Genomic DNA, 21,313 nt, shown 5'->3' on the forward strand with positions numbered 1-21,313 from the left:
TTTCTGTGCTGACATAGCTAAAATAACCATGGGCAACCCACTCGAACTATTTGATTCAATATGAAGTCTCACCGTTCTAACATTTCAATACATTATGCTTTCCTCTACAATTTACAACCGCATCATGTAGAGTTAACCAATCCATGCCCAAAATCTCATCAAATTCATCAAATGGTAATAGCATCAAATCAGCTAGAAAACTATAACCTCGAGTCATCAAAGGACAATTCTTGCAGACTTTATCAACTAGCACACACTGACCTAGGGGGTTCAATACTTTAACCACAAATTCAATGGACTCAAAAGGTAAATTCTTACTAGACACTAAATTCGTGCACAAATATGAATGAGTGGATCCCAGATCAATCAAACCAGTAATATCAGTATAAAAAATAGAGAAAGTATCGGTAATAACATTTGGCGCAGAAGCATCCTCTCATGTTCGAATAGCATAAGCCCTAGTTGGTGCTCATGTCCCATATCTCATAGCAGAATCTTTTGTAACACCACGGCTACCACTCATATTTTTGGGATTATGAGGTGGTCTACCTCTCGCAGCAGTATTGCTCAGCCTCGTGGTCTGAGTTTTCTCTTTCTTAGATTTCTCTAGACAATCTCTAATCTAAGGAACCACACCTGAAACATGCTTTGTTCTTTCTTTAATCGACAGTCGCCATAATGTGGTTTCTTACAGTGCTTGCACTCATTCCAAACATCTCTGACACTACCCATACTTTCTACAAATATAGGTTGCGGTTTTTGACTGAAGCATTGGGTGGCTTTGTCTCTACTAGAATGACCCACAGAAGCTATAGAACAATTGTGATATTCTTTTGATTTCTTTAATACTGACTGATATGACTTCCCAATCGATCTCTTTCTCGAGTCTCTAGCTTTAAAATCAGCATGTTTTTTCTTTTTACTTAGTTCCTCGGCTTTATGTGCTCGATCAACCTATACAACGAATTTTTTCAGCTCAAGAATTCTAACTAGAAGCTTAATGTCCTCGTTTAACCCTTCTTCAAACCTTTTACACATAGCAGTCTCGATTGGAATACACTTTCGAGCATATTTGCTCAGTCTAACAAATTCCCTCTCATACTCTAACATGGTCATACGACCCTATTTGAGCTCAAGAAATTCTTTACGTTTCTAATCTAGAAACCTCTGACCAATATATTTCTTTCGGAACTCAATTTGAAAGAATTTCTAGGTGATCCGCTCTCTTGGCACAATAGAAATCAACGTGTTCCACCATTGGTAAGTCGAATCTTTCACTAACGATACTGCGCATTTAACACTCTCAGGCAGTGAACAAGATAGCTCATCAAAAACCCTGATTTTATTCTCTAACAAGAATTCAGCTCACTAGGGATCATTTTCAGCAGTAGCTAAGAATTCTTCAGCCCCGTACTTACGTATCTTATCATCAGGCGGGTTACTAACTCGGATTGGTTTTATACCTTGAGGAATAACGAGAACTGATTGGGGAGCAGGAGGGGGTGGAGGTTGTTGAGCAACCGGGTTCATCTGTACAAACTCAATGAACCATTTGTTCATCCTCTGGAAAATGGCTTCTTTAGCCTCTCCTCCCCAGCCCTCAGATACGAGCCTTGTGTCGTTCGACACTACTTCATGAAAAAAGGCTTAAGTGTTACTCTCTACTTAAATTGAGTCAGCTCGGTTGGATGTCATTGCTATATGAAAATAGGTTTTAAAATGGTAAGGAGATATCACACTATCAATGGTTAATGGCATGAATAGCTAGACTTGTATATGCTACGTTCAACCTAAAAATCGACTAAACCGTAGCTCTGATACCAATAAATGTAATACCTCTAACCCGAATCCATCGCCAAAATAGAGTTACAGAGGATTACCGGAGTTTACAAATCAAACGAATAGAAATTTCAAACATTTCGAAACATACCAATATTCATATAAAAAACCAATCAAATTCATTCATATTGTCCTATATACGAGCCCTCGAGGCCCAAAATATGCATTAAAAACAAGTCGGGACTAAATCGGAAACTTGGAGAATTTTTTGGAAAACATTGAGAATTTTCAACACTGTAGGGGTCACACGGTCGTATGACTCACACGGCCAGGAGACGCGCCCATGTCTCAAGCCATGTGGCCATTCGAAATAGGGACACACGACAATGTACCAGCCCTTGTCCCTGCCCATGTAACTCTCTGACTTGGTCACACGGCCAAGCTACAGGCTAGCGTGCCAAGCCGTTTACCTTTCGAAATAACCTCACACGCTCGTATTCTAGGCCATGTAATAGTCTGACCTGTAACCCTTTGAAAGCTACAGGGGACACACGACCATGTCACTTGACCGTGTGTCACACACGACTAAGACACATGCCCGTGTCTCTACCCATGTGGACGAAAATAGGTCATTTTACAAGCCATTTTTCTTACCCAATCTACCATGTACTTATCAGCACTTTTACACATAATGAGACATCCAAAACAAGCATAAACAAGATATATACATATAGTAAATTTTCATACAACCAATCTACCCTTAGGAACCTTAAATGACAACATGTAAATATGTTCAATCATGCACTTTATTTGTCCAAAATACCCAACTATAGGCACATTAGTATCAATACACGACATTTGGTTACATTACCAAAGCATACAGAATGGTACCAAATAACCACTCAATCAATAACCTTAACATACATATGTGTCTTGTATATCAAAATACCAATTGACAACAAGTTATAAGACATATATAATATGCAAATTCGACTATTATTTCCTTTTCATCATTCAAACATAGTAAGCAAATTATCAACCATATTAAGGCTAATATTTCCATGCCAAATCTAAGCTCATAACATCATTAAGTGCCAAATCACAAGCCAAACCAAATGGCCATATTCACAACCAAACATATAGGCCAACATTATCCAAAATCCCTATACATGCCATTATAACTAAAATCAAATATCAAAAAATACCAAAAGAGCCGGTGGATAGTGTGATATAGCTGTAACAAGTTTCCAACCCGAACAAGCTTTTGGTTCACTATAAAACACAAAAAAATAAGACAGAGCAAGCATTAAAGCTTAGTATGTTCGTTTAAATTAGAATATAACTTACCATTTGATCAAGTAATAGGTAAGTAACAAAGCATATCCAAACACAATTTCGTCAAATGCCTAAGCACATATATACCAACCAGATTAGCCATGTAAATACATATATGAACCAATAATCATGGATGAGCTCAACAATTAATCAAGTTCCATATACATGTATCATCCATTTCATATATCTATAAATCATGTAACATTATTTATTGCATTTCACTGGTATACCTGTAATAGTTCGTATCGAACTCATATCATTTTGTATCAAAACATTGCCTGTTGAATTGTTTAGAATACCATTGGATACCCGGGATAGTTCACACATAGTGTGCTAGCTCATATAACTGTATCTGTCAATTCATGTACAAGTATGCTTATACGAGCTGTGAATCGGTATGCTCATTTCAGTTGTATATCGGTATGCTCTCATGAGCTATAAATCGGCATGCTCTCACGAGCAAGGGAGTATCCGCAACACATGTAGGACCTCAACCAAATCGGTAACCCTAATGACATGTTATTTGTATCCTACAGATTCTTATGGTTCAAACAGGGCTCGGTAATTGTCGTACATCGTTGGATATGCACTCGGCAATTATATACGAAAAATCATAACATTTATATATTTTAATTTAAAACATATAAACACAATTTAATTACACGAACTTAACTCATAATTCATTCAATATAATCCAAAACATATTTTTAGAAAATTACCATTTTGCCCCTATATTTTTAATTTCTTTGCAATTTAATCCCTAGCTCATAAAAATGGAAATTTACACAATTTCACCACAACCCACTATGGTCGAATATCAATTAGGTCCCCAGCATGCCCTATATTTAATTTATTTCACAATTTCACCATGTAATATTTTATATTTTTCAATTTTGTCCCTAATTGACAATTTCATCAAAAATCTCTTTACAACAATTTTTTATCTAACAACAACCATTCAGTTTCTATCATCAAACTTTAAAATTTATGTATAGTCAAAAATGGTAAAACCCTAATAGTTTAACAGTTTCACAAATTAGTCCCCACGCTAGTTAGATTAAGCTACAATAATCCCGGAAACATAGAAATCATTAAAAACGGATTAAAAATACATACCTAATTAAGGTAAATAGCTTAACCGAAATCTCAAGCTTATATGGCTATAATTTTCTCTTCAAATTCGGTTGATGATGATAATGGAAGATAATGGTTTGTCTTATTTTAATTAATTATAAATTTAATTACTAATTTCCAAAATTAACCTTAAAAATTTATCCAAATTTCTTAATAAAATTTCTTAATAAAATTTTTCTCTTCAAATTGAACATGTAAACGGTAAAATTTCTTAATAAAATTTTTATACAGTATTACTATCATACTGTAGGCAATAAAATAATAATAAAATAAAGTTTTTTACTTCAGATTTTTATTCCTAAAACCACTGTTTTGATTTCACTGAAAACGGGTTGTTACATTGGGTACGAACCTTGAAATACTTACCAATGTTTCGTTGTAAACTTTACTGTATTACAATTTGACTCGTGCATTTGCTGACACTGCTGATTTAATTTAATAAATTTTTGGTGTGATATTTTTACTATAAATGATAACATGTTTGTAAGCGATCAACACCTCATTATGCCCCTTATTTTTACAAAAATCTAAATGAGTACAAGGTGGTCTATGATGAAATTATTAATTTTTTTAACCAAGGACCGAGGTCATTGCATCCAAAAGTAGGTGATTTGGTAGCCATTACAATTTTAGCAATCAATAAAGACCTTAGAAGCTAAGATGTGGATATGATTTATTAGTACAAAATTATTCCTTGCTCAACATTTCATGGAAGTTACCCGTGATCGTGCTCTTTTTCTGTACAGCATCTTGCAAGACTGGCATATTAAGGTGGGATGATTGTACTTATGAATACTATATGAGGCCTTAGTGATGTAGAAATAAGGAAGGTGAGAGAAGTGGATACAAGGTGGTGAGCTAAATGTATATTTGGGGGAGTATTGGGAACAATATAATGTGCCAAATTATTTTCATGCTTAACTCGTTTCGTTAAGCCTGTTCTTGAATTCCAAACCAACCTAAGCCACAAAACGTTACAAGCCGAGAAGCCCTATGTGACCTAGGTAATACACTGCATGTATGAAAATTAAAATGAAAATTTCTTTCTTCCTATATTATTTGAACATAAATGTATATTTGTGTATTTTTTTAGTGGATAATTATGTTTCACATTCTTTGATTTGTTTGCCTTGTAATTTATTGAACTAATCTGTCTAGTTTTAAAAAGCATAAGTCAGTTATCTATTGTACTAGAATTAAATGTTTAGATACATTATCTTGTTTATATGGATCTGATTCGGTTTGCTATACAAAGCATGCCAAAGTATTTTTTCTTTGTGTGTCTATTTTTTGGTTTTGTTTATTGTTTATTTTTATTTTTCTTGCTTGAGGACAAGCAAGGACTTAAGGATAGGGCTATTTGACCTGACGTCAAATGTAGTAGTTATTTCGGTCTATTTCTGCACTTAATGAGCTTGTTTTCTATCACTTTTAGTATTATTTATTACATTTTTGGTATTTAGTAGTTAGGAAGTAAAGTTAATAAAATAAGCATTTTTATGCATCTTCTACAATTTTGATGACCCGTAAGGTCATCTTGGGCCTCATGAGTGACTAATGAGCTATTTAAATGTGTAGGAAGCCAATTCAGGTCCAAGAATACTAGGGACAATGACCGGGTCATAAGACAAGGGAGCCCAATAGAAAAACAAAGCTGCCAAGGCTGGGAAAGCACTTAACGTCGTGACGAAGAGTTCTCTCTCATCATGACAATACGATGAAGATGGGAAGGACTTAACGATGGTGACATTGTGACAATGAGTCTTCCCAGGTCACGATGACGCGATGATAACAAACTAAAAATGAGTTGAATCCATGGACAAAACTATTGGGATATTCCCATATTTAGACCCTAGCATTTATTAGAATATTGTATTAGTTAATATCTAGTATCTAGGGTTGAGTGCTTACCAAGTAGCCCATTGCCTAAATAAGCAACCTTAAGGTCACCAAAATTGGCGTGCAGACTTCGACAAATAATTTTTACTATTCAGTTGTCTCTGTATTTTCTTTTCATGTTTGCTTAGTCGAAACTTTTCCATTTTGATGTGAAGACAATTGCAAGCGGAGATTACTTCAGAATTCGTGCTTCAGTATATATTAATGAGCATTCTCTTATCTCTTCTTTTTATTCTTTTACTTATCTTTCGTCAATCTGGCCAATTAATGTTTGTATGAATATTAAAATAGATTATTGTGTTTTACTCATATCTTGCATGATTTGATTATTAAAATAATTTATCTATTACGTGATTATTTATCTAACATTGGTTGTTTATTTAATAGTACTTGGTATATTAGGGAGTGACGCCCCTGGTATAATATCGAGACAAGTGAGACCGAAAGGGTATCCTGTCATGTATAACTTGTGCCATGCGATGAGCCTAGGAGGATATCTATATACCTAAGAAGAGATCGGAAGGTAACCTAGGTGGTAACCTTAGTGAAGATGAGATCGAGAGGGTATTCTTAACTAAGGGTGATAAATAACTCAATCAAGGATAATTAATTATTTAATTAGATAATTAGGGATTTAATCGATCATAGACTAGAGGTTCGCATTGTTAACACTAAGGATAGGAAATTCCCTTAGATTAATTTAGTTTAGTTAATTTAATTAATATTTCAATTTGGGTTAACACTACAAATTCGTGACTTGACTAGATTAGTAATTATTTTCTAAAATTAATTTAATAATCATTTATCCAATCTGCAATCCCTTGGGTACGATCCTCGAAATACTTACTGGTGTTCTGTTGTAACACTTCTATATTACAATTTAACTCATACGCTTTGACTGGTACACTTGCGGATGTGATATTTTTACTATAAACGATAACACATTTATAGGCAATCAATTACCCTTTATTGGACTATGGATTCTACTATTGTAAATGAAGTAATGCCATGCAGAATTCATAAAACCAATGTACAAGCTTTTAGTTCTTTAGTTATTTGAACTTGAGCTTTTAATACATGAAAGTATACAAGTCACATACACATATTCAGACACTTACTCAGAATTGAGGTAAGTCACATTATGGATGCCACAAGTGAATTAATCCACAAATAAATCTAGGATTAATTCAACTTGGGTCTTGTCCGACTAATTGTCAATCCAGACAAGCACATCTATATATCTATCTTCTTGGAGTTATACGCTTCAATATCCAAGACAAGTTATCACTTTTATTGGACTTGATAGACATCATAATAGTCCTCTAATTGATTTGCTCAATCCTAATTCATCAAACTATGGACATTTTAGATTACCTACTAGGACAAGTGGTCTTCTCGTATTACGATCTGACCAAGTAATGCAACTTAGTATTAGGTCAACATTAGGTAATTAGCGAGCCAAAATTTTTATATATATTTTTTTTTTGCATGCAAAAATAATTGAGGAAAAATACAAACGATATTAAAGTGAATCATGAAATTTTACTAAGCCAATCTATTAAAAAAATTAAAACTACAAATGACAAATAAACTACTCTGAAAGCACTAGATCTTAACACTAACCCTCTCCTTCCTACTTATCAGTTATCTCCATGACCCTCTAAGCACCACCTTTAATATCTCCACCACCCTTTACTAATCTTCCTTCCATGCAACATAAGCTCCACATCTTCTAGAAGCCAACATTTATTGTCCAGACACAAACAATAATCAACAAGGAACATCCAAGGCTTAGGCACCAAGCCCAACAAACTTTAAGCAACTACATCACTATGGCCATTAGTCAAGCATGAAGTAGGGCACCCTTACATCTTTAATTACAAGCCCTAGCCTAAAATAATTCAAGTTGATTCCAAAAAACCAATACCTCCATACATTTCATGTAACGCCCCAAATTTGGCCTTAGAAGAAATAGACGTTGAGCATAGGAGTACATAAAAGTTTATGTGTGCAAGGAAATAACACAATTGACTATCTGCTTCAGTGGGTAAGTGATCTAGCAGTGTTTGAGAGTGTCTGAGAAGTCTTGGGTTCAAATCTAGGCTTTAGCAAAAATTTCAGTTTTTCCTTTAAGTGAACCATGGCTTTGGCTGGAAGGCCCTATAATTATTTATGGTTAAAATATGAAAAATGGAGCATGTGGTCTAGTGGCAAGGTGGCGTTAGGAGTATGCGTGTGGTCTGAGGTTCAAGTGAGGGTGTCTATAGAATTTTTTGGTTGTTTCTTGAATAAACCTGGATATTGGCATGAAGGCTTTATAAAATATTGAGGATCAGTTATGACATAAAGAGCCTATTGGCTTGATGGTAAGTGGCGTGATAAAGCTTCAAAGGGGATGGTGTTCGAGTCATGCTTGGAGCGAAGAAATTTTTATTTTGCTAACATGGGACGGCAAGTGTTGGAAGGAGATTCGAATTCTGTTGAGTGAAAGTTTGAACTGGTCTTGGAGTAGTTATGGAGGATATCAAGGAGTAAATCAATGAGGGAAAGGGGAGTGATTTGTGGAGATTTTCTAGGAATTTGAAGTGTAAGGAGAGTTGTAGTCCAATTGGGTATCTTGAGTAGGTGAATTCAGCTAGGGGTCCTTTGGTGTATGTATTTACGACAGTTTGAGAGCTTTGAGGGATATGATTGGCTGTGCCGATTGTAGTTTTGGTATTGTCCTTATTGCTTTCTTTGATTTTTTGAACCTCTAAATCCTTCCCTTTTCTCTGGTGCCGAAATTGGCAAGTGACCATTCAGGTTATTTTTGTACTTCTTCGTTTCGTGAAATATCGAAGCTTTGTGTTGCATTTCCGAAGTCTCTTTCTTGTTTTTCTGTTTCAGTGAATCAATTATTTATGAGTTTTCTCTTCTACCTTCCCCACTCTGGCCGAATATCCCTTTCTTTTTTACTCTACTCCTTCGGGTTTTTTTCGAGATTCTCTTACATTGATTTAAGCCGAATATTTTCTTCTCTTTCCCTCTTCTATTTTCAATTTCTCTTAAAGGAGGTGGAAATCTGCTCCGGTATTCTACTATTTCATTGGCTGAATATTTGATATTCCTATTCCTTCTCTTCCGTTAACTGTCTTTCTCCTACCGGTTGGCTCGGCCCAACGCGAGTTGCTTCTGGTGGATAGGTATTTCGGTAATGACAAAAGTAGCGTTGCAAGCGTGTAAGTAGTGTGTTATTTGGTAATCTATTAAGGTTCTTAACATGTGATCATGTCGCATTGTTTTGAAAGCATCCAAACGTATTGAACTCGACTTATCTACGGATTTGTAAGATTACATCGATTGAAGCAGTCGAAGTGTGGATCATTTCAAGTTCATTCATACCAGGAATCCAAAAAGGTGTGTAACTATTTTTCGTAATTGATAATCGGCTTAAAAGCTGAAAAGGGTGTGTAACCATATACCAAATTTGTTACTGTCAAAACCCAAAAAAGTTTGTAATCACACTATATCTTCTATGAATCGGTAAAAGCTGAAAAGCCGAAAAGCTAAAACTTCGGCATTTGGGACCTCGCGAGCGTGCAATCGCTCATGTGGTGAACTGAGCCCACAAGTTATGGGTGATAGACTGTGGTGGCCGCCATGAGCGTTCTCATGGGTTTGGGCCGATCTGAGCCTCGTTTGGCTAAACAGGTCGTGTGGGCTCAATAGGCTCGTGGGCCCATACGAATAAAATCCATGACAAGTGGCAAATACTAGACTAGGCTATGTAGTTCACATAGCTGTGGCTGAAATTGAGCTAAGTGGGCCACACGAGCATGTAGGCCCAATTGGGAAGAATATTGGGCCTTGGGCCCATTTACACCGTTATGACCATTTAGGTTATCTATGTCGCTCGAGGCGAATGTAGACCTCGGAGAGGTTGTTATCTGCACCGAGACCCCAAAGTAAGTAAGATGGCTATAATGCCCGTGTAGGGTAAAATTATCGAAATACCCTCAGTTTGTAAAATTACCAAAATACTCCTAATTTGTAAAATTATCGAAATACCCCCAATTTTTAAAATCATCGAAATACCTCTAATTTTTTAAATTATCGAAATACCTTTAGTTTGCAAAATTACTGAAATACCCTCAGTTTGCAAAATTACTGAAATATTGAAATACCTCTGTAGGGTAGGATTACCAAAATACCTCTGTAGGGTAAGATCACCGAAATACCTCTGTAGGGTAGAATTACCGAAATACCCCCAAAGGGTAAAATGACTATTTTTTCCCTTGAGGGTAAATGATAGACTTGTGCTATGATTTGACTGATTTGACTATGATTGTATGACTATGATTTGATTGACTTAACTGTGAATGATATGATGATTTGTGGGTCAAACATCCTGGATGCATGACATACTGCATCGGGTTGGGATATTGGTTATGGAGGAAGTAATGTTTTGATAGGGTCGCACGGGTCGCACGAGAAGACTGTGGACCCAGTAATAATCTGTTAAAGTCACACGGGTCGTACGAGACGAATGTGGACCTATCGATGGCTTTAAGCTGCTTAATCTGATTATGGCTTTATGCCAACCTAAATATGGCTCTGTGCCATCGTGATTATGGCTTTGTGCCAATCGTTTTTACCCGTGGCTATGTGCCTAACATATATATTGATGACTCTGTGTCGATCATAATTACTCGTGGCTATGTGCCGATTATATTACTGTCGCTGATGGCTATATGTCAAACGTATTACAGTTACCAATAGCTTTGTGCCATCTTGATTATGGCTCTGTGCCATCCTAATTATGGTTTATAACCATTCTATCTATGGCGCTGAGTCGTTCTATTGACTTAGTGCCTCAACCGGTGCTAAGCTTGGTGTGTTGGCTATCTTATCCCTATGTAAGTGTAGGGTTGGTACGGATGGTGTGTTGGCTGGATCGGGGTGGGATGCATCCTCATACTGTTGCATATTTGTTTATGAGATTTTTCACTGTACTGGGCTTAAGCCCACGGGTTCTGTATTGGTTTGGGCTAGGCCCAATTGATTCTATTATGGGCCGCGACCCAAATGACATTGTTTTGGGCTTTGTCCCAAATATACTCTGAATTGAACTATACTGTTACTGTTAAAAGGCTTAGGCTAGACTTATTCTGTTTCTGTATACTGACTGTTTCTTTAGTAAGGGGATTACACACTGAGTTTTCGTAACTCACCCCGTTTTTTAACCTTTCAGGTAATCCCCAGCGTTAGATGGTTCAGAGCTTCGAGGGACTTGGAGAGGGCCACACAACTGCACATGTTTTATTCTATTTTGCTCATTTACTTCAGCACTTTGATTTTGATTCGGGTTGTAATAAGGCCTCTATAATTTCTAGATTTTAAATTTGGGATTTTATTGATTGTGATTTATATCTGCTAGAGGTAGAACACGGTTTTCCAAAACAATAACTATTTTCAAACACTATGTTTCTGCGACTCAACCATTTTTAAAATATCACATTTTCGTAAATCAATTATTTTAAATTAAGCTTCCGCAACAAATAAGGTTTTAACGATAATAATGTTTTAAAAGGGAATAAATTTTTAATAAACCACGATTGAAATTAAACAAACAGAAACTGAGGTTTTTTTACAAGTTTTAAATTTCAAGAAGGGTTTTCTATGAAAACATGGTTTTTGAGAAACACTTCAATGTGGCACGCCAGATTTGGCCCTAACATCTAGGCCGAGTTTGGGGTGTTACATTTCAGAGGGTAATGTTACAATGTACAATAAGAGGACTCCCCTTCTGTAAGCCATGAAACTGCCTTAGAGCACCCTTGTTAGCATTTAAGGAGGGTTTGAATACACAGATGTCATCCGAGGGTATGCTCCACACGAGTTAGAACTCATAGTCTTCCCTAAACTTCAACTCTACTAGAATGTAATTATGCTCATCCAAACGTATGTTGTTGGCCTTTCAAAAAAATAGATTAACCATAATTGGCCCTAGACGTTTCCCGAAACATAACAGTCTAGGTTGTATAGTCTGGTTAAGCTACATGAGACTATACAAGTTTTGGAACGCTCTAATATAAAGAATTTCCCCTCGATCGTGGCAATGAATTTAGGACCCGATTATTATCCAAAAAGAGGACCTCATGAACTGTCTAGGAGTTGTGCGATAATAGTTGAGCACTTGGAAAATGAATGGGTGAGTAGGCAAGTGAAACCTTGCCTCCAACACGTACAATGGAAGGTAAAATTTTGGCCTTCCCCCATTATGCTTGGGTCCGATTACTGCACTCAAGGCATATTTACCTCTTGGAATACTAAAATCATACTAGTAATTATCCACCTGCAACCTATGGCAAAGTAACGATCATTGCGTATGTTTTTTGTGGTGCAACCAAATAAAAGTTTGACCACCACCTACCTTTCCAATCTTGAAGGGCTCTTCAGCTTTCGACTAATACCCTTAGAAGTACTAGCTCATCCCTATATTTCCTCCAACCATGGTCAACTGTCTAAAAAAAGTACAAACTTGAAAAAGACATAAGAAAATAAACCCTTACCCTCAAGTAAAATCACAAGTCTGATCAGAGATTAAATGCTAAATAGTAGAGAAGAAGATGGATGGTGAAGAAGAAAGGAGTTTCAAAAATTAAGGAGTTCAAAAACTTAAGAAATTTCAAATAATAAGAAAATGAATTTAGGGCTCATAACTTAGGCATATTTAAAGGTTTTTTTTGAAAACAATAAACTTTGACACCAACAAACACAATGCCTCGCAAGCTAACCCCAATGAGCCATACATGGCGTGATGAGACATAATGCTTCCCCCATCATTAGCACTATTTCCCAATAATGAGTTGTAATGCTTCATCATCAATGTGCCCATGTAAAACATTCGGCATGTATCCTTTTCCCCTAAAATGTCCCCATCATGCGTCAACAACAAAACTCTTCACCCCTTAACCATATGTGAAAGGCTTCATCAAGGTTACCCTTTATGATCGCTGACCCTACAGAAGGTTTAAAGGTAATTCACTATATAACCTACCCCTCGATTGGGTGCAATTATTATACCCTCTAGTTGAGCACAACATATGGCAAGTTGTGCAATGATTCATGCGTAACCCTTTTCAAACCTTCAACAACTCAACCTATAAATGGTCCATTTCTCACCCCTTTATAATGTACCCCTTGTTAGATCACCTATCTGTAACTGTCACATATGACCTCAAGGACAAGAGTGTTAGAGTAGGATAACCTATGATACTGGAGAGACCATAGAGTATACACCATGTTTACAATTAAGTTGTAACACATGGACACCTGACTATACCGCACAATTATACAATACACCGCATAGGCCACCAGATGACACTACAAGATAGAGAATGACACACGATATAAGCTAGGGTGCACAAGGATACAAGGACTCCCTCATTCCTCAACACATTTTCTTCCTTCCTTTTTCTCTCCTAAAAAGTATCCCCTCCTCATTCCCCCTTTCCACTAATTATTCGTCTTATCGATATGAACTGGCACTCTCCCTCCACTTTTATCTCCTCCTTGTAGGTAACCTGTATCAACAAACTTTAAATTAAATTAGTCTAATATTAATAATATATAACACCTTAAATAAAGGTTAAAATACATCCAAGATCACTAAACTATTAGTAAGTTTACATTTTGATCACTCGACTTTAAAAAGTTACGAAATTGTCACTAAAACTATACGAAAGTTTTCATATAAGTCACTAGGCTATTAAAATCGCTATTGTATGGCATTATCTATTCACATCTCTTACACCAATCGAAAGCTCTCTTTCACTGTATCTTTTATTGTTCATATTCGTTTCATGAAACAACTTTAAACATCACGAGATTGCAAACCAAAATTCGAACAACTTTCTTCTCCGATCTTAAGCATTAATCGTCAGATTGACTTGGATCTAAGTTATTTTCTTCTATTCGTTGATAGGTATTGATCCACCTATTGATTATTGAATAATCTCCTGGAACACAATAGCTGGACTTTTGTTTTACAATAAACTTAACAGCCTAGTGACTTAACTAAAAACTTTTGAATAGTTCAATTACCATTTTGTAACTTTTTGAAGTTAGGTGACCTAAATGTAAAATGGGTGTAGTTTACCCTTAAATAAAAGAAATGACCTTAAATTACTACACAATTTTAAGATGATAAAAATTGAATAAAGCCAAAATAAGGAAATATTTATTTTATAGAACAAAAATAGTAAATGAGAGAAAAAAGAAATAGTTGAGAGAATGAGATTGGGAGAAATTTCTTGGATTTTTTTTGGAGAATAAGATGTAAAAGAGTGGAAGAAGGTTGGCGTTTAAATAGAGAGATGGGAGGGGCCACAATGGTAATATTACTATTTAATTTTTTTATTTCATTTTAAGTTATGTTGACCCAATGATAATAAATTTAATAGTTGAGATTTATTAACCGTTGGGATCCAACGATCAAATTTTTTTTAAAAATTCGATTGTGGTAGCCAATATTGACTGGCTAATTGATGAGGCAAACTACACCCTCTAAGATGTGTTTCACCCTAAAAACACATTCTACAAGACGTACTTTTTCACCAAATCAGCATTTTCGAACTATTTTCCCAATTAATCTTAAATAGGTACCAAACACCTTTTTTTTTTAAAAAAAGAAAGGTATATACTCTTAATTTTGCCCTAAAGCCTTTCATTAACGAAAACCATCATTGATTAGTTTGACTGTTAACGAATGTTGACATCGCTAATAGAGGCATTTATAATTAGACATGTAACATTTCGTGTGGATAAGTATGTGGATGTAGAAAAAATGGTATCCATGTTTATCAAAATATGGACATTTATTTGTCCAGGTTCATTCTAAACCAAATTTAAAAAATTAAAAACTATAAAAATAGTAAAATTTTATAAAATAATTTTAAAATAATTATTTATAATTATTAAAAAATCTAAATTGTTTTAAAAATATTATTAAAAGATAAAAAGTTATAAAAATTGTCCAAATAGTTTATTATACTTATAGAATCAAAACGTCACGTGCTATTGAGGACTAAAATAAAATTAGGCATAAATATATGTGTATATATATTACATATATATTCAAATTACTGTTGATGTTTTGTGTCACTATTTTTTTTAAGATACTGTTAGCTCAAATAATCAAACTTAAATTTCCAAGGCGGGTGAATTAGCTTTTTTTTTTTAAAATTGAGGATGCTAGAGAAGAAGGATAGAAAAATTGAACACAAGAATTTAGAGTGTTTCGACCCCAATTGTCTGCTCCACTATCCTAGCTTTCCACTACTAAGGATTTTCTCAAATTCACTAATTTGACAACCTTTAAGGACAAGGTTTAACCTTACAAATACCCTTAAGGTTTCAACCCAAACCTTAAGTCAAAGAGATACAAAGAAGAAAACAATGAAATAACCCTTACAAGACTAGAATGCTTGCAAGTCAAGCTCAATTATAAAGAGAAACACTTTAATATTGATAATATCTCTTATTGTTGCAGGACCTTTGAAAGCTGATATTTATACCCCTAATTAATTTCCAACCGTTTTGGTCGTTTGAAAAATGAATAAAGCCATTGGGAATGAAAACACCAGTACATTTAATTCACATGCAACTACGAGTATCCATACTTGCTAACTAGGTATCAATATTATTTGTATTTAATGCAAAATTCAGTGACCGTTGGAGCTAAAGTTATTGATACTAGTGGAATTTTATCGATACCATATGAAAAGCATCGATATTGGATCGATACTTAGCTGAATTGGTTGAGAAACAAAATGTCAATTTGGTACCGATTTTTGAAGGGGTATCGATATTTTGAAAACTATCGATAATATAACACCCCAAATTTTTTCATTTATGGGTTTGTATTTATGTTAAGTGATTAATTTGGTTCAATGGTTAAGAGTTCTGGCTGTGTGCCTAAGGTTCTATGTTCGAATCCATTTTCTTAATTTTTTTATTGTTTTTATCCCCATATTTGGTTGTTCGCTTGTAGTATATCTTTTATTTTTGTTAGCTTATTGACAACAATGAGCTTTTTGGTTCAAAGTAGACCTGTCCATGGGCCGAGCGGCCCCTAAAATATGGGAGAGTTCAGGTAAAAATATAGGCCCGAAATATGGGCTTGGGCAAAAAAAGAGGTCCGTTTAAAAAACGGGTCAGGCCTCGGGCATCACTTTTTTGGCCCGGGCCCGGCCCGAATATAATAAATATATTTTTTTATTTTTTAATTTTAATTTTAATTTTAAAATACTTTTAAAATATATTTTTTATTTTTTTATTTTTAAAATAATTTTTTAATGTTTATTAAAAAATGGGCCGGGCCGGGCCGGGCTCGGGCTTATGATATTTTTCCCGGGCCGGGCCTGGGCAAAATTTCAAGCCCATATTTCGGGCCGGGCTGGGCTCGGGCCTAGGAGGCGGGCCAAAAAATTTTTCCGCCGGCCCAGCCCGGGCTCAAAGTAAGGCTTTAGCTTATCTTTAGGTCACAAGTTCGAATACTATAATGCCAAAAAAAATTTTATTTTTTGTACTTCTTTGGTTGTGTCGTCCAAAGCAATAGAATGTGGGTTAAATTCAAATTTCTAACAACTTGACAGGATAGTAACAAATCAGATTTTATTTTATTTTTATTTTATATTTTCTAAAAAAAATAGGAAAATATCCCTAAAATTACTCCCCAATTTTGTTGTCCAACTCCTCCACTACTGTCATTCCCTGCATTTTTCGTTTTCCATTTTATTTTTCTGTTTCCCTCTCTAAAGATTTTCTTTTCTTTCTTTCTGCCTTTTTCCTTTTCTTCCAATTTCTGAAATTTCACTGTTGTCATTTACTTTGGCTGTTGCTTGTCATCATTCTTACCCCTTCGTGTTGTTGATTCTTTTGTGTTGATTTTTGTGTCGAGATTTTGGATGAGTAGTTAGTATTATCATCCCTGTGTAAGTTTCGTTGGTGCCTTTTTCATGTAGTAAAGATATTTTCCATGTAGATGGTTGTATTTTGGGCAATAATCCTTGTTTTAAGCATTTTTGTAATCCTTGTAAAGTGAAGTTCGCGAGATACGTAACTCATCGGCGAATTAGGTGTTGTTAATCCTTGTTTTCCTCGGGGTAAGTGACCAAATGCCCAGTTTAGGGGCTGGTTTAACTAAGTGATAGGTACTAATTTCAAGTTTCGGTGTTGGTTGTCCTATGTGCAAGAACTTGGAAGCACTGTTGTTGTCTCATAACTGCTAGAAATCAGGTGTGTTTTAACCTGTAGATTCTGAAAATAACACGAAAATCTAAAAATTTCCATGAAAAATTGAAGGAGACAGACGACGCTAAACGGCCTTGTGTCTAGCCATGTGAGCCACATGGGTGTGTGAGTCCACAATCTAGTAAAGCATGCAAGATCATGTAATCTATAAATCTGAGCATACATATGTCAGCCTTAGTGTGTTTTTTTATCAAAAAAGCTCAAGGTAAGCTAAAGTATTGTGCTTATGTTTTATTAGTTGTTATGTATCACTACATGTGGCATGGACACATAGTCTAATTTTGCATATGCATCGGTGTGGGATATGATTATGTGATGGAGGAAGTCTCATTTTGGCAATTTATCTGCACTATAATTCTGGCGGTATTCCCGCAATATATTTCTGGCAGCACAACTGCAATTTATCTGAGTGGCATGCAACCATATTACGGTGTGATGGATGGATGGGTTTTTGTAGCCCTATTTGGTGTGATTGGTTGAACGAAGTTGGTGTGTAGCAAATGGAGGTAGGATTTTTTATATGACATTGCTATGCTAAGCATGTTATAATTTATTATCTGTCTGTATTGTTATGTGCACATGGGCATGGTTCTAACATATATTTCTGATTATTTGATTCTGTTTTGTGGGCCAAGTCACACACTGAGCTTTATAGCTCACCCCTTTTCTTTAATATTTTAGGTAACCTTCCAAATTTAGGATTGGGCGGCGTACGGGAGTTCGGATTGGTACTCTCGTGTAAAATTACTTTAGTAATTCTTATTTAAATTTATGGACTTTTGGACTGTTTTTGCGAACTTTAATCATGATTTTCGAATTTTCTAAGTATTTAGTTAACTATTTAAAATTCAACATGATTTCTGATAATTTAAAATTAAGCGTTTGATTTTCTAAGTTAAACAAGCCTAATAATTTGTCCACTGCAAAATTTTAACTGGGAATACGCATTTTTACAAAGAAAGTAAATAAAGTCGATAGCATGATATTTTTAAATAAATTAGGTATTATAAGTTAACGTTTCAAAGCCTGTCACACACTTTACGATTGTTAGTTTTTCCAACCAAAAGAATAAAGCAAGTTTTTGTCAAATTTTCGATTTCAAAATAAGTTATGTTTTGAAAACAAACGATCAAAGTTTCAAAATATTAAAGTAACCTTCAAGATCCTGCCATAACGTCTCGGCCAAGTTTAGGATGTTACATATTTTTTGGCCTGGAGCTATACTAACTTGTTTTTAAAATAGTTTAACTGATTGAAAAAGTTCTAACTTGATTGAAATCATTTTAACTTGATTAAAGGTTGATTTAGAAATTTTCTAAGAGTTCAAAGTAATAGGTTCAAAATTTTATCTCTTAGACTTCATTTGAAATATCAATTTGCCAATATAGTTCAATTTTAACTTTTATTCAAAAACACTTTAATTTGCTATATTAAAATATTTTATCAAATAAAGTTTGGTATAACAATCTCCCCTTTTTGATATAACAAGACATTTTGTAAATTTATTTTTGAATAAATTGCTCCCTTTTATAAAAATTTTTTTCAATTTAAAGCTTAAAAAACAACATATATTTAAAAATTTGACATTCATTTTTACTTTAAAAAGAATGGTCACATAATTTGCATACTATTAATTTAGCACAATATCAAACATTAATCAACCAATTTACCTTTACATATCAACAACGTACCTTTACTTTCTCCCCATTTATATTATAAGAAAAAAAATCAAATAATGCTTAGGAGAAAGAAAATATTTAGTTCAAGAATAGAAATTAAAAAAAATAAAGAACAAGTGAATTAACATGTGCAAAGAAATGCCCAAAGTATTTTAAAATATCGAATAAACATTAAGATTCAATATATCATAGTCATAGGAAACAATCAAAAATAATAGTGCAAATGTGTAACAACCCATTTTTCAGTGGTGTCGGAAACAGTGATTTCAAGATCACAATTTCGATGAGAGATTCCATAGATATGTTTAATTAATATTTATGAGTTAAATATAGTATAATAGTGAATTGTGATTTAATAAATTTTATTAATTAGTCAGTTAGTCAAGGTACAAGTGGTGTGTATCGAAAGCCAAGTAGTTTTCGAAAATGAGGTTTCATGACCCCGTTTCTATAAATCGAGCCCGTGAATATTTTTATTAAATATTTATGAAGCTTTTATATAGGTGAATTGAAGTTGATGGGTCATTAAGGAAAAATGACAAAATCGTAAAAATTGTAAAAATTAATCTGTATTAATTTTTATTACTTAAAAAGCTTAAATGGTTAATGTGATAGGATTTATGAGGCATATACCCTTTTTATTTTGGGTGGATGGTTTAATGCTTGACTTTTGTTTAATTTATTCTTAAATGAAAGAAAAAAAGCATATGTACTTTTAAACATAAAAAGAACTATGATATTCTTCCTGTAAAACTCAAACTCTGCCCGGCCCTCACAAACAAAAAAATATATAAAACAAATAAAAAGTCCTATAAACATAACAGTCCAGTTACAATAGGCCCGTATGGCCCAAAATCCAAAGCCTAATAACTTAAACCCAAAATCTGACCCAATCCTAGACCCAATACAATCCTAGACCGAATTAAACCCTAGCCCGATTTGAAGTGGCCCAATTTGAAATCTCCAGAAACCCCTAGGGTTTCTTGAATAGTCTGCGCCGCAGTTGGGAATTAGGCCTCCGCGCGTGTTGCACCTCCATGTCATCACGCCTCCATGCACCTGCAAAGGACAAACAAGCAAGCAACAAAACATATATATCAATAGCAAAGAAAGGAGCAACAATGTATAATAGATTAACAACAAATAATAGCAGTAAATAGGAAGAAAATGTAAAAAATAGGAATTTCGATATTTTCATTTTTCTCTATTTCCGCTATAAAAAGATCCGATCAAAATATGTAAAGGGAGACGAAAAAATTCTAAGAAGGAGAAATCCAAATTCTGGAAATGTGATTTCATTTTTTTCTCTCGATGATTTTCTTTTTAGTTCTTGAATCTTTTTTATTTATTCATCGTGTGTAAAGAAAAAAAAAGAAACAATTAAGAGTCGACAAAATTACCTGGTGTTGTTGAATCTCAGCCCGCTCCGTCGCGATCGAAGTTCTGGCGAGGCTCGAAAGGCCTTAGAGCGGCCTGATTTCTGAACGGCGCTGTGGCTAGGGTTCGCCATTCTTTTCTAAAGTGGCTATCAGGTTTTTTTTTAATTCTGTTTATTTAGTTTTATAATTAATGTGCGACAACACCGTTTAAAGCATGTGTCAATGGCTTCAAAACGATATCCTGTTGGCCATACCCGACTGGCCCGACCCAGATGCGGCTAGGTCCGCGAGTTTTGGTATTGGAGGGGATATTTGCGCGCCAAGTCCCTTCGCTTTTGTGTCGTGGTTTAATCTGGTCCCTTTTGTTTCTTTAATTTTGGCCGCATAATTTCCTGTTAGTTTCATTTTCGTCTATGATGAAGCGTTGCGTTTTGGGGCAGGGGATATTTTCCCATTTAGTCCCCCATGTTATTCGCACGCTCCATTTTGGCCTTCAATTTTATTTTATTTTCATTTTTTTCTTTTTAATTTCGAATTAAATACAATTTAATCCATACTTGTTTAATTTAATGTACTCGAGTTTTATTTTCTTTAAAATTCATTATTCTGTTTTTTAAAAAATATATATATTGAATTTTAAATCTAGCATTATTTTTATGTTTAAGCTTAATATATTTTTAAATTTATCATCAATATTATTTTAATTTATAATATATTATTATTTTAAGTTTATCATGTATTTTTATTTAAAGTTATCATGTATTATTATTTTGAACTTATCATCTATGATTATTTAAATTTATCATGTATTAT

At 34.5% G+C, this 21,313-nt stretch overlaps 1 long non-coding RNA gene across 1 annotated transcript; it reads right to left on the reverse strand.

The window, feature by feature from the left end:
* Positions 1 to 19,893: 19,893 nt before the first annotated feature.
* On the reverse strand, positions 19,894 to 21,065 carry LOC107954646 (uncharacterized). The gene is made up of 2 exons (XR_001699634.2): positions 20,522 to 21,065; positions 19,894 to 20,180 (listed from the first exon to the last, which is right to left on the reverse strand). It is a non-coding gene; the product is annotated as an uncharacterized lncRNA (long non-coding RNA).
* Between the last annotated feature and the right edge of the window lie 248 nt (positions 21,066 to 21,313).

This window comes from Gossypium hirsutum, chromosome D07, assembly GCF_007990345.1.
Source record: "Gossypium hirsutum isolate 1008001.06 chromosome D07, Gossypium_hirsutum_v2.1, whole genome shotgun sequence".
NCBI lineage: Eukaryota > Viridiplantae > Streptophyta > Magnoliopsida > Malvales > Malvaceae > Gossypium > Gossypium hirsutum.